The sequence below is a fragment of the Camelus ferus genome, chromosome 1 (genome assembly GCF_009834535.1).
Source record: "Camelus ferus isolate YT-003-E chromosome 1, BCGSAC_Cfer_1.0, whole genome shotgun sequence".
In the NCBI taxonomy this organism is placed as follows: Eukaryota; Metazoa; Chordata; class Mammalia; order Artiodactyla; family Camelidae; genus Camelus; species Camelus ferus.
Window position 1 is genome coordinate 103,342,245 of NC_045696.1, and position 12,421 is coordinate 103,354,665.

General features: G+C 39.1%; 1 protein-coding gene across 11 annotated transcripts in view; it reads left to right on the forward strand.

Moving 5' to 3' along the window:
* TFDP2 (transcription factor Dp-2) overlaps window positions 1-12,421 on the forward strand; it is a 156,143-nt gene that overhangs the window by 81,403 nt on the left and 62,319 nt on the right. The window lies entirely within an intron of this gene.

The following is a 12,421-nucleotide window of genomic DNA, read 5'->3' on the forward strand; positions in this document are numbered from 1 at the left end:
CTTAGTACCTATGAAAAAAATCTTTAAAATATGCAAACCCCTAACTCAGCATTTTCTCTTCTGTGGGTTTCTCCTAAAAACTAAAAGAAAGATCTGTGGGAAGATTTTAGCAAAGTGTGTTCACCACGACATTGTTGATAAGAATGCAACACTGTAAACAGTGTGATAAATAACTGAGTATATTGTGACATTCTTGTCTGGGGGTATTCTACAGATATTATAAACTGAACAATTTATTAAGTTCAAAACGTTACACCAGCATGTATAGTATGATTCCTCCCCAACTCCCCCTTTTTTTGGAAAAAAGGTAAATATGTAGCATAGAAAAGGACTTGATATATGTGTGTAAGACATTAATTACAACTGTTTCTGGGTGTTTGAATTATAGGTGATTTTTACTTTCTCCTATATGCATTTATATATTTTGTAATATTTCTGTAATGTGCATGTGTAGTATTTTGTTCATCATGTAAATAGCTATTTAAAAGCAAAATCATCTTCTATCAAGTTAATAAGATTTTTTTCTTAAACTTATGACCTGTGTTGAAAGGTAAGAAAAGTTGGTGTCTTCATTTCATATCAACTTCTTACTCCGTTTATTCTTCTTACCCACTTCTGTTACGAGGGTGAAGCAGCACAAGCACTCTGGGGAGCAAATTGGTAACACCTGTCAGTCTGCTCAAAGACATTTATGTTCTTTCACCCAGTAGAAGCCCTTCTGAGAGTTTGTCATTAGAGAAGAATAAGAGATTTGAGTGTAGAAGTGCCTTTTCCATAACTGTTTATAATTGCAAAATAGGGAGATTGTGTAAATATCCATTTATGGGGAGATAAACTATGACACATCCATACAGTGGAGTATGAGACATTCATGATAGTGTTTAGAGAATATTTATTGAGGTCTGATGATCTTCATGCTCCTTTTTAGTCTTCTGCTCAGAGTGGCATTCATAATCCTGATTTTTTTTTTAGATACCTGGAGTAAAAAATTTATTGATAGCTGCAACGTATCGTTTTATAGATGAGGAAACAGAAACCTAAAAATGTTAAATAAGGTGCCCAATTCACATGGCTAGTAAGTGGCTGAAGTACGACTTTTCTTTTTTTAATTGAAGTGTAGTTGACATACGGTAGTGTGTTAGTTTCAGGTGTAGTACATAGTGACCTGATATTTGCATACATTATGAAATGATCACCGTGATAATTCTAGCAACCATCTGTCCCCATGCAAAGTTACTATGATATAATTGAGCACGTCCCTTATGCTGTATATTACATGTCTGTGGCTTATTTATTTTATAACTAGAGGCTTTGTAGCTCTTAACCCCTTTCGTCTATTTCATGCCCCCCACCCCAACCCCTCCTTTTTGGCCACCACCCGTTTGTTCTCTTGTATCTATGAGTCTGTTTTCCGTTTGTTGTGTTTGTTTGTTTTGTTTTTTAGATTCCAGATGGTCCTAATTCTTTCCCTGTGTTCTTTGCTTTAGCCCCAGAGAAGACAGTAAGAAGTGGGTTCTTTCTATTTTGTGTAAATAATCAAAATTAGTAAATTACTTTTTCCCCGAAACTTTCCCTTATGTATATTTTATTTGTCTCCTTCAGTTTCAGTTTATTTAGCTTTACTTTTAGTTATGGGTGTTCTGTGAGCCTTTTCATGGTTCTGTTCTGCATGAAATGCTCTTTCTTCTCCTTGTTTTTATCACTGCTGACACCTCCTCATCTTCCAGATTGCAGCTTAAATCTCACTTCCCTCAGGGAAATCTTCCTGGACTACCTTGTCTAAAAGAGCTACATGTAATACGCCTTCCCAGCTCTCTAAGGTCCACTCTAATGCTTCTTTCGTAGCAATGAACACAACTGATATTTTTGTGTGTGTTTGCTTGTTTATAGTGTTTCCTCCAGTAGACTGTGACTTCCTGACACTTTTCCTTCACCGGTGTATTTTTAGGTCCCCTTCTTATGGCTAGCATGTTATAAAAAGTTTGTAAATGTGTGTAGACTGAACCAACAAACTTGATTTTACAGCTTTGACAACAGCTCATTAAGAATTCATCATATAGGATCACTGGTTGCCCGGAGGGTAGGGGTGGAGACGGGTGAATAGGTGGAGCGCCTAGGATTTTTAGGGCTTTCAAAATAGTCTGTATGATACTATGATGATGGATACCTGTCATTATACATTTGGTCCAAACCTACAGAATACACAACACAAAAGCAAACCGTAGCACGAACTACAGACTTTGAGTGATTATGGTGCATCAGTGTAGGTTGATCAGTTGTTACAACTGTACCACTCAGATGGGGGAGGCTATGCATGTGTCAGGGCAGGAGGGATATAGGAAACCTCTGCACCTTCTCTTTAATCTTGCTGTGAACTTAAAACTGCTCCAGAAAACAAAGTCCTAATAAATGGGGGGAAAAAAGAATTCATCATGTAGTTTAATTAAGAGTTATTATATCTTAGATTGTACCAATGTTATTCTTGCACCACATATTTAATTTATATTAGCTAGATTGGTCTTAATATGTTAATGTATTTTATGTGGGAATTTAGAGGAAGTAAGTTAGGTTAGACTCAAGGGGTACGAGAAGCTCTTAAGAGTGGAGGTGAACTCTTACGGGTGGCTGAGGAGTGCGAGACTTTGAAGAGGGAAAAGATGTTTTGGACAAGAGTGTTGTATACTTTTTAAAAATAGACTTTACTTTTATTTTTTTAAGCACAGTTTTAGGTACACAGCACAATTGAGCACAAGGTACAGATATTTCCCATGTACCCTCTGTCACCACTCCTACAAGAGTTTTTTAAATTGTGGTAAAATACACACAACATAAGATTTGCCATCTTAGCCGTTTTTAAGTATGCCGTTCAGTGGTACTGAATATATCCATAATGTTGTGCACCCATCACACCATACTTCCCCGTAACTCTTTTTCGCCTTGTAAAACTGAAGTCTATACCCATTAAACAGTAACTCCTCATTGTCTCCCTCTCCCGAGACCCTGCTAACCACCATTTTACTTCCGTCTCTGTGATATTGATGACTCTAAGTACCTCATGTAGGTAGAATCATACGGTCTTTGCCTTTTTGTGGCTGGCTTATTTCATTCAGCATAATGTTCTCATGGTTCATCCATGTGCATTTCAGAATTTCCTTCCTTTTTAAGACTGAATGCTGTTCCATTGGATGTATATATCACATTTTGCTTAGCATTTATCTGTCAATGGACAAATGGGTTGCTTTTATTTTTTAGCGGTTGTGAATAATGCTGCTATGAACATGGGAGGACAAGTATCTCTTTAAGACCCTGCTTTTATTCTGTGGGGTATATGCATAGAAGTGGACAGTTCCCAGCAGAATCATATAATAATTCTATTTTTAAAAATGTTTTTATTTTGAGAGGGTGGGTAATTAGGTTTACTTATTTATTTATTTTTAGAGGAAGTACTGGGGATTGAACCCAGGACTTTGTATATGCTCAGCATGTGCTCTATCACTAGAGCTATACCCTCCTCCCTAATAATTCTATTTTTACTATTTGAGCAATCTACAACCCAATTTCAGCAGCAGCTGTACCATTTTACATTCCCAATAGGGTTCCCAGTTTCTCTGCATCCTCACCAACACTTGTTTTCTGCTTTTTTTTGATAGTAGCCATCCTAATGGGCATAAGGCAATATCTCATTGTACTCACTGTAAATTTTTTTTAACTTCCAAACTTACAAAGGAAAGGGTTTTTTTAATTGAAATATAGTTGATTTACAATGTTGTATTAGTTTCAGGTGTACAGCAAAGTGATTCAGTTATGCATATATGTATATATATGTGTGTGTGTATATATATTCTTTTACAGATTCTTTTCCATTATAGGTTATTATAAGATACTGAATATAGTTCCCTGTGCTATACAGTAGGTCCTTGTTGTTTATCTATTTCATATATACAGTAGTGTGTATTAATCCCAAACTCTTAATTTATCCCTCTCCCTCACCCCGTTTCCCTTTGGTAACCCTAGTGTGTTTTCTATGTTTCATTGTAATTTTGGTTTGCATTTCCCTAATGGTTAGCAGTGCATCTTTTCATATGCATATCAGTCATTTGTGTATCTTATTTAGAGAAATGTCTATTCAAGTCTTTTGCCCATTTTTTAATCAGGTTGTTTGCTTTTTGTTGTTGTTGAGTTTTAGATTTCTTTATATATTCTGGATATTAATGCCTTATCAAGATGGATGATCTGTATATGATGATTCACTTTTTGCTTGATGCTTTCACGATCCTCTCTTTGTCTTTTTCAAGTTTGATTATAATGAGTCTCTTTGAGCTCATCTTTCTTGGGGTTTCTTGAGCTTCTTGATGTTTATATTCATGTCTTTTATTAAATTGGGGAAGTTTTCAGCCATTATTTCTCCAAATATTCTCTCTTCCCTTTTCCATCTTCTCCTCCTGGGAGCCCCACAGTGCTTCCTGGTGTCCCACACATCCCTTAGGTTTCACTTTTCTTCATTGGTTTTTTTTTTTTTTCTTTCTGATTCTCAAACTTGATAGTTTCCATTGTCCTATCTTCACGTGTGCCAATTCTTTCTTCATTTCAGTTATTTTACTTTCTTAACTCCAACATTCCTTTTCAGTTTCTTTTTGGGATTTTTCTCTATTGATATTTCCATTTTGTTCATATATCATCTTCTTGACTTTCTCCACATCTTCCTTTAGTTCTTTGAGCATCTTTAAGACAGTTGTTTTAAAGTCTGCCTGGTATATCTGCCACCAGGATTTTTTCAGGGAAAGTTTCTGCTGATTTATTTTTTCCTTTTGAATTGGCCATAATTTCCTATTTCTTTGTGTGTCTTGTGATTTTTTGTTGTTGTTGTTGAAAACTGAATGTTTAAATCTAATACTGTGTTAACTCTTGAAATCAGAATTTCCCTCTTCCACAAGGGTTTGCTGTTGTTATTGTTTTTGTTCATTTAAAAAAAAAATTGTTGTAGGTTGTCTCTGTGCTAAGAATTAACCCAAGGTGCAAACTTAAGTTCTTCTCAGGTCTTTTCGGAGCCCTTCCCTGGGCACGTGTGGTCACTTTCTAATTATCCCCATATATGCAGTTGTTTTTAAATGTCCCAGGCTATAATGCCTGGCTCCCAAAAGGGTAAAAAGAGAAAAAGGAGGGAGGGAAAGACACCAGTCCTTTAAATCCCCTGGAAGTCACTTCAGCCAGAGGGGAGGGTTGGCACCGTGGGGGCAGTCACAACAGTGGCTGCTCGCTTCTTTGTCTGCATCTCTGTGAGCAGGAGCAGGAATCCCCAGTCAGAACACAGATGTCTGATATTTGGAGACAGGGTCCTTTTCGCCCACCCTGGCTCCCACATGCTGTGTGCAAACTGCTCCAGGAACACGTGCACAGCTGCCTGCCACATGGCTGGGTTTGGGGGAGGGGCGGCCACTACTGGGCCACCAGCCATAAATTGACCAAAATTAGCTGCAATTTACCATCCAAATCTTCCCCTGGAAGTTATAAGACTTCATCAGGCTCCAGAGTTTCAAAATAGTTGCATGAGACAGATCCTACCAGTGCAGTTGCTGCCCAGCTGAGGAGACAGATCCCTGATGCTTCCTATCCCGCTGTCTTCCCAGAGTCCTCTTTCCTACGTGGGTCTCTAGGACAGGACCGCAGGAATATCTGGCATGTTTAGGAAATCGTGACAGAGCAGAAGACAGCTAGTTGATAGATGGTAATTAGTAATGGAAAGGTATTAGTTATAAAAATTAATCTGTGTCTAATAATTAAAAGCCTGGAAATCAGGTCAAAGTAGTTGGAATTTCTTCTGCTGTCAGTGGAGTTCTTTCAACAGATGGGAAGTGACTCGCGGTATTTGATCAGTAAAGGATACTTGTTCATTCATTTATTTGTTTAATAGATATTGTTTGAATACACACTGTGTGCTATCTGGTTTTCTAGGCAGGAAGCGGACAGGGATGGAACTGGGGGGCTGGAGAGTCAGAATCCTGATGTAGAGGAATTCACATACTATTGGAAATGGCATACACCCAGAGGAGTATGATAAATGTTATAATAAATGTGTGTCCACAGTGTTATGGGAACTGAAAATAGGACCAGATCTGCTTCAGGGAATTGGGAATATTTTAACTGAGCTGGTGACATTTTATAATTTTGGAGTGATACTAGTTTACAGGGTGAAGAATATTAAGAGCTTAACGGTAAAGTCCTGGGCTGTTCAGGGTGTGGTAAATAATTCATGCATCTGGAGTTGCGGGAAATAAACCTAGAAAAGCAATTTGGGACCCAATCACCTTCTGTGATCTATTTGATGAGGGAACCATCAAAGATTTTTAGACAGGGGACTGAAATGATTTTCTTTATGTTTTTTCTCATCTGGAATAGTTTGGCATTAATAAACTAATACATGACATAGAAAACAATACTAGATTTTTAGTAACCCTTTTAATTACCTCTACTCATTGAGTTTATATTCATCATTAATACCCATAGTCATTAAATGTGTGGGTTTTGAGAAGTTACGAGCTGGATTAGAATCGTAGTTCTACCACTTTGTAGCATTTATACAAGTTATTTGATGCAGTAAACCTCCATTTTCTCATCTGCATAATGAGGCTGCTGAGTAGTTTCTGGGCCTTGTTGACTGGGGGAGTAATGAGGAGTTGGGCGGAGAGGACAGTCAAGGGAGACTCTGCACTGGACATGACATAGTCTGCGTGTCCTCAGAGGACTGAGTGAAACAGGCTTTGAGGTAGATTTGGGAGTCAGGCATGAAAAGGTGTACATTTAATCTATAAGAGGTAATTAGTTCTAAGTAGGTCTTTGTATTCTATATTTAAAGATTTGGAGAAGGGAGCCAGGGAAGGTTTGAAGGAGGAATCCATATGATCCAGTTTTCCCAAACAGCTTCAGTTCTATCCCAGCATAATTATTAATAGTGTGACCCCTTTCACTCTCAATGGTTAACCCAGCTTGGATAATAAATTATGTGGTCAGTCACCTTCTAAAGCAAAAAGATACTAAGAACAAAGGGCCACGGTTGAGCCATTTAGAATACAAGTAATGAGAAAAAAAATAAAGGAACCAGCCTAGAAGGGTTGGAGTAAAACAGAGAAGAAATAGTCTTGACAAAAGCCAAGAGAGGACGGTTTTAATGGTATTAAGATGGTGAGATCTGTAAGATCAGCAAGGTCAGGTGGAGGAAGGTTACGGAGCAGAAGCATACATTGACTTATCAAGGTGGAGCTCCGTGTTTACTTTAGACAGTGCAGTTTCATTTGAGTACTTGGAGAGGAGCCAGATTGGGTTGTTTCTTTGAGGAGAAGGACTGTGTCTTTTATTTTTATATCCCCGGTGCCTGGCACAGTAGTTATCATGTAGGAGGTACTTGGTGCATTTTTGAAAAATTGAAATACAATTAATAGTTGGTGAAAAAGGTGAGATAGTAGCCGTGGATAATCACTCTTAAATTAGGAAGGGAAAGAGAGACAGAAAGAAGGATGTTTTTAGTTTGGCAGCAGTTAGGAAATATCTCTGCATTTTAAAAGGTAAGATGAACTCAGTGGAGAAGGAAAAATTAAAGTTTCTGAAGATAGAAGGAAGTTTAAAAGCTAAAGTCCTTGCTGCTTCGGGAAGAATCTGTTACAGAGTGAACAGTGTGGCCTTAATGAGGTAAGTGGCTAACTCCCCTCACCTCTGCCCCACAACCCTTTGATGATTTAGGAATATTCTAATGAGAAGAGTCCAGTCATGGAATCAGAAAACCCAGAGCTAAGTGTTGACTTTACCTCTTACTAGATTAGTGGCAAATCATTTACTCTCTTATGTTTCAGTGACTTGGCTAGAGATTTTAGTGGCATCTGAGGGGTACCTAGAAGCTCCTCCACCATTCTCTTCCTCATCTCCCTAGCTATTACATTTTACGTGATTATGTCCTTCTGGACAGTTGATTGTCCCAACACATCATTGCTTTGACAACATTTCATTGGCCAGGAAGAGCGCCTGACTCACATTCAGCCAATGAATGTCTTCCTGGTATTTTAAGGCGCAGGATGAGAGAGGGTTAATGGAATCTGTAAGAATAAAACCAGTGACACATCAATGGCCATGTTTCCCACCATTTAAAGAATGCTGATCTATAGTGAAAGAGAATGATGCTGACAGGAGAGAAAATCAGAGACAAAAGAAAGGGAGAGAGACAGACAGACACAGTCCTAGCAACCGTAGAGTTACGAGACCTGACTGCATCCCTGACTCCCTAGTTTGGTTCTCTGACCCTTCTTTGCCTTCTGTGAGCCAGTGGAACCAACCAATTTCTTTTCAAGTCAGACTAGTTTGAGTTGAATTACTTTACCTTATGACTAAACTAACATGTCGAATTTGACTCCAGTGCTCATGCTTTCTCCATTTCCATCCCTTCCTGACTCGTGAGGGCTTTAATGAACTGTTTCTGTCCTCTCTCACGTCTTTGGTTCCTTCCCTTTCCGTAGAGCCTTCTCCGAGGGCCTGGCAAATGCCTCCCTCATCTTGTAAAGTCTTCAGCTTGATTCTTTGGGCTCTACTAATTCAGTTGTGACTAAAGCATGCATAGGGATTTTGGTAGAAGATAAAGTTATAAAGGTGGTAGACTGGGGCCAGACTGAAAAGCATTGAGGCTGCAGTCTTAAGTAGTTTGCTGTTATTGTCTAGACCAGAGATGTTTAATAGAACTTTCTGTAATGATGGAAATGTTCTGTATCTGCAAGTTGTTGGCCACATGTTGAGGACTTAACGTTTGTCTAGTGCTACTGGGAAATTGAATTTTTAATTTTATTTAACTTTAATCAATTTAAATTTAGACAGCCACATGTGGCTAAGGCTACCCCTGTAGATAGTGTAGCTCTAGACACCAAGAGTTCATCAGAAGTTATACTTCTTAATTCTTTTGATTTTAAATCAGGGAAATGATGAGTATTTTAGGAAAAAAAAAGTAGAAACAATGTGAGCATCAGATGGTGAGGAAGAGGCAAGAATAGAAAGTTACTTTCTATTCTGGATAATGATGCCTTTAACATGGATGGGGAACATAGGAGGATGAGCTGGTCTGAGGCTGTAGACTTGGAGTTCACTACTACACAAGTTGCATTGGCACTGTGGGAGTGTAGACATAGACATCCAATAGACGATTGTGAATAAGAGTTCAGAGCTGAGCAGAATAGAGAAGGCTAAGACTAGAAGTGTAAATTTTTGTAGTTATTTCCACAGAGGCGATGAGCCATAGAGATGGGTAATGTCCTCCAAAGAGGGAAGAGAAATCTCGGGGGAAAGGAGCATCAAGGAGAGAACCTTGAACAATGTCCAAATTTAAAAGGTAGGAGGAGGAGAAGGAGGAGTGAAGGGGAAATCACTTACCGTGTGATAGTCTGAAGAAACCAACACTTACCCATGCGGGTGGTAGCAGTACCCTTTGCTTTAGGCATAGACCTCATCAGGGAGATTAGACATTTTACTTGCAAATGTGAGTAAGTGTATTGTATCCCTCATAATATGGATCTGGCAGGTAGTTATGCAGGCGTGGGGCATGTAAAAACTGACTGTGCTATCATAGTGTCACTTCTGCCTATAAAATCATCAGTGTATCTGTGAAAGGTGGTTAATCTTTGGTCAGGTTGCCAATAAACATAGCAAACCCTAGTGCAAATGAGCTTATAAACAAGCCCCCTTTGGTGTTTTCTAGATAATCAGTAGCTGTAAATAATATGATGCTTAGGTGGATTTTCTGTCTAAGATTAAGGAGAAATTGTCTGAGAGAACCTACATAAGATGTATTTTATTATGCCAGTGGGAAGACTCACTAATTTCCTCACAGTCTGGCATACACTTACGAAGGCATTTAGAAGGTAGTGATTAAGCTGCCTCCCAAGAGCGGCTTGGGAGTAGATTGAAGGGCAGTGAGAATGAAGAGTTCGGGGCTGGAAAAGCGTCACTGGCAAGGAAGGCAAACGGAGAAGAAATGTGGAAGACTAGAGGGAGGCTCCAGGTCAGGTCTCTGGAGTAGACAGGAGGGAGCGGGTCAGTTTGCTGCCTCGCTCAGGTGCTGGATACGTAAGAGGTGCTCAGGAAGTGTTTGTTAAAGGAAAGATGAATGATGGTTAGGGGGAAGAAACGCTGCTGCTGCAGGAACCGTGGAATCCTGCTTTGACCCCGCTGATATTTTATCCATTAGTTGACCGTTGCCATCGCCATGTCTTCCTGACCTTGGGTTGCTGTTCATTTATTGAAGGTGTGACTATTCCAGGTAGAATATTTGAATTAGTAAATCAACATCCAACTCCAGGAGTAGGGGCATGGGATGCTGTGCTGTTTAGAAGTAGGGGCGAGTGCACCTCAGTACGGGAAAGTTTAATTGCCTTTTGTTGTAAGACTCACAGAGTAGGTGTGACCGTATCTAGCCCCTGCACATCCTGGCCTTGGGTGACATGGAACAAGTGCTTCTGGCTGGTCTGAGAGGTTAGAGGGGTGTGCTTACTCTCTCCGTGTGGGTTCCAGTAAGGCAATCAAGAATGATGGGAAGCAGCATGAGGAGACAAAATTAACTCCAAATGTGGGTATGTGAATAGATGTAAGCATATTAGATTTTACTACACAAAAATGATTGGATGCTATGTAGTTTTCAAGTTTCTTTTTTTATTCAAAACTCCTCTGAAGTCTGATAGTCCACAAAACCTTAGTGTATAGAATTTTAACTGATTCTTTTTTTTTTTCCCCCAAAATATAAGTTATTTGTTTGGTCACAGAATCTGCGGTCTGACCCTGCATAGAGAGGGCATTCAGGAAAGGAGGCAGGGGCATCGCCTGGGCTCCCACCACCCCTGCCGGCACCAGCGAGGTACTGAGTGATGGCCCAGGGCCGGGCTCAGTGAGAACCTCCTGTGACCTTCGATTTCCTGCTCTGGGGAGGTTAACTGATCCTTTTACTCAGGTATTTTAGTGACTTCATATCTGATATTGAAAACAGATTTTAGAATAAGAAAAGATACAGGGCCATATAGATTGTATTTTCAGTTTTAAGCTAATATGTATTTGCAGCCTAATTTAATTTATACCCTGTGCTGTATCATTTCTGATATCTGTGTGTATATACGTGTAATATGTGGTGCATAGTCTGTTTACAAAGAAAAGTTTGACTAAGGAAAAGCTCTGTTTGATGTTTCATTCAGTATATATTTATTTGAGTGTCTAACAGGCACTGTTTCAGATGCTGGGGATACAACAGCGAACAAAGCAGCATATCCTTGCCCTGCTGGAGTTGTCATCAAGACATACTTTCAGAGAGGAATATTTCAGATTGGGTGATACCTACTCAAAGAAGGAAAGGTTCCTTAATCATCCAGCAGAATTGTACTTGCAGGGAACTGAGACATAAGCTAATAAACCCCCTGAAGACAGGGATTTTCATTTGGCTTTTGTCTCCTGTGCTCACTGCTGTGTCCCCAGAGCCCAAAATAGTGCTCGGCTCATATGTCGTCGATTGACATGTTTATTGTTGTCAGTTTGTATAACCAGAGTTGTACTTTAGTAAATGATTTCTACACCTAGCCAGTTGAAAATTTTACAATCTCATTTACCTTATTTTTGTGTCTGTTGCCTACTTCTTATTTCTCTTTGTGCCCACATATCAGGACACAGGAGTAGCTTATTAACATTAATAATTAGTCATATGGTAATTTGATACTGCAAAGGTTAGATTTGGGAAGGAATTTAAGAGGTCATCTTTTGTTCCGCTTCCTGCCTAGGAAAAACTGACTAAGATAATTAGGTATGTATTTTTAATTAATCATTTAAAAAACTAGGACAACATAATTGTGTTTTCTCATGAGAAAATGCAGAAAGGTACTTAACCCTAGATATAAAGGTACTAACCTGAAAAACTTAGAACTTCTAACTGTGAGGGAAAGTGAAAAAAAAAAAAAAAATCGAGCACCGCTAAGCTGCTCTTTGTTGATATCAGAAATGGGCCTGTCATTCATTTTGGCATTGAAGCATAGCCTCCTATCTCACGGGGCAGAACCAGGGCTTTTTTTCCCCTCTCAGAAGAGCTGGACAGTTATTACAGGTTGAAAAGCCTGACCAGTTTTTCAAGAGTTTCTCCTCCTATTTTTTTTTTTTTGAAACTCATGGTGCTTTTGCTCCGCTTTCAAGATGCACTGAGGTCTCCTGCTTTGTGACTGCTTTGGAGCCAGCAAATGTACAATTCGAAATATGCAGGTTTCATGAGTAAGTTCCATCTTATTTTTTTTAGCCAGTTAAAATTCAAGTGATTTTCAGAAAAATGTTAGTGTGGAGTCCGACATTGTATTGTTTCACCACTTTAAGCCTATTTCTGAAACAGTCTTTAATAAGAAAGCAAGACTCTACATAAAAAGACCCC